The sequence below is a fragment of the Solanum verrucosum genome, unplaced genomic scaffold (assembly GCF_900185275.1).
Source record: "Solanum verrucosum unplaced genomic scaffold, falcon-dt-bn FXZP01000083.1, whole genome shotgun sequence".
In the NCBI taxonomy this organism is placed as follows: Eukaryota; Viridiplantae; Streptophyta; class Magnoliopsida; order Solanales; family Solanaceae; genus Solanum; species Solanum verrucosum.
In genome coordinates, this window is record NW_026020091.1 from 426,097 (window position 1) to 428,659 (window position 2,563).

The 2,563-nt window shown below is 34.7% G+C and overlaps 1 pseudogene; it reads left to right on the forward strand.

Annotated features, from left to right (window-relative positions):
* The first annotated feature begins 218 nt into the window (after nt 1-218).
* LOC125824754 (pentatricopeptide repeat-containing protein At3g22150, chloroplastic-like) lies at nt 219-1,983 on the forward strand (annotated as a pseudogene).
* The last annotated feature ends 580 nt before the right edge of the window (nt 1,984-2,563 follow it).

The window sequence follows — 2,563 nt, forward strand, 5'->3', positions numbered from 1 at the left end:
TTTCCTTTTTAGTTTTCAAAAAGAATGATCCCTTTCATTTTTTTGCAACACTTTAACTTCAACTTTCAACGTGGCATGGTTAAAGCCACAAAATTAAAATGTCAAACTAGGACATTCTTTTTAAACTAAGGAACAACTTGTTAGGTTAAAACTGGACAAACAAATTGAAATATAGAAGTGAATGATTATTTGTAATACCAAACCATTGTCTTCTTTCTCTTCCTTCAACTTTCTCACAGTCTCCATCTATGATTTCAACCACTCTAAAAAATTACTCTTCTCTACCCCTCACGACCAAGAATGCACTCTTACAGACTCAAAACCCAGAACAATTCACTTTTGTTTAAGTGAATCGTGCAAACAAGGCCAACCCCATCTCGCCTACCAACTGTTCGATACAATTCCTCCACCATCATATGTCCTTTGGAACACAATATTAATTGGGTTTATTTGTAATAACATACACCATGAAGTCATTTCATTCTATTCCCGATTGAAACATGTGGGTTCATCCGTATGTGATAAGTATACTTATTCCTTTGTTCTCAAATCTTGCGCAGAGACCAAACAGATTCTTGTAGGTAAAGCCACGCATTGCCACATTCTGCATTCTGGGATGCATACTAGTAGGATTGTTAGTAATTCTTTGTTGAATATGTACTCTGCTACTTGTCTTACATTGGATAATGGTACTGATTGTGATTTAGTTTAAAGGGTGTTTAGAACTATGCGTAAAATAAATGTTTATGCGTGAAATACTATTTTTTCATGGTATCTGAAAAGGAAAAGGTTTTCGGAAGCAGTAAGGTGTTTTGTTATGATGATGAGATTAGGCATTAAGCCAACTATTGTTAGTTTTATTAATGTTTTCCTTCTGTATCAGAAATAGGGGATGTTAAAGTTGTTGATGTTCTTTATGGGTTGCTTGCGAAATTGGGTAATACATATGTAAATGGCTTGTTTGATGTTAGTGTTGCCATTGTTATGTATGCTGATCTTTGCTGCATTGAATCGATGACTAGAATATTTGAGAATACTTGTGAAAGAATTATAGAGATATGGAACTCTATGATTAGTACGTACATTTAGAACAATTTTCCTTTAAAAGTTGTTGATCTCTTTCGTGAAGAAGTAGAAGTAGAGGATGTTGTTACTACTGATGATGTGAGATTTGTATCCGCTCTTATGACAACTTCACAGTTGCAGCATTTGGAGTTTCCCAACAGCTACATGCATGTCTGATAAAGAAATGCATGGAATCACATGTTATTTTTCTTAATGCTATGATAGCCACATATTCTAGATATAACCATGGTCTACTCTTTGCGGCAGACTAGTTTAGAACCAGATGTTGTTATCTTTGTAGCAGTCTTGTCTACTTGCAGCTACACCGGATTGGTTGATGCATGCCTTTACATATTTGAGTTGATGGGTGAAGAATACGGGATTCAGTCATCAGCACAGCACTATGCTTGTGTGGTTGACATGTTAGGAGAGTTGGACGGTTGGATGAAGCTCAAAATTTTTCTAAACAGTTGGGTGTTGAGGGTAATGTCTTGGGAAGATGAGGATCACTCCTTGCAGCCTGCAGAGTGCATAGATATTTTGAATTGGGGAAAATTGTTTCCAGTAAGTTGCTTGAATTAGAGGGGAGTGATGGAATTTTTGGTTATCATATTCTGCTTTCAAATATATATGTAGAGGAAGGAAACTGGCAATTTGTCGATAATGTAGAAGAGGAACGCGCAAATTGGGATTGTCAAAGGAAGTTGGCTATAGTTGGATTGATACTTCTGGATATCCACATTGTTATGTATTTACAAATAAGAAACATCCTCAGTATGCATAATATATGATATGTTGGGATATTTAACCATCAATATGAAGGATGCTGGCTATAAGCCTAAACTTGAACTAATAGAAGTGTGGATCTATGGGCTAGAAGAATAAAAAGTTATTAGTTCTCCCACTATGTTGTTGTTCTCCTACTTGTACCTCTGTATTCATGATATTTTTGGATAACATTTTGCTAAAGTTTATCAATGACTAGCTGCCTTTGAAACTCGAGGTAAATAAGTTGTGTTTTAGTTTTTTTCAGTTTAGTTTTTTCTTCTGAATTATGCTTTTTTACATTGTAAAGATACTCAGAAGTAGGATATCCAGTTAGTAAAATGTATGTATACTTATTTATTAATACAGATCTGTCAAGAATATCCAGTTTACCTATTTGGTGGGAAATGCGGAGTCTTAGATAGCAAAAGAAGGGTCTTATCCAAAATGACAACTTCTATCAAGCTGTCTGATTGACTGAAGAACATTTAAATTAAGTGACTAGTTCTTTCCTTTGAATAACTTATACTTGTCCTGCAAGTCGACTTTTAAACTGTTGTATTAAGGATTTTCTTTGATATAGTGTTTTTAAGTTCATGAGTGTTTTTATATTGGAGCCAAATGGCATTAGTAACACTTGTTAAGTTTGGTCCAGATAACTATTAATATGTCTGCTAAGGTTGGTTCCTCGTTCAATCAGTAGGACATATAGTTCATCTTTCAATAGCATGAT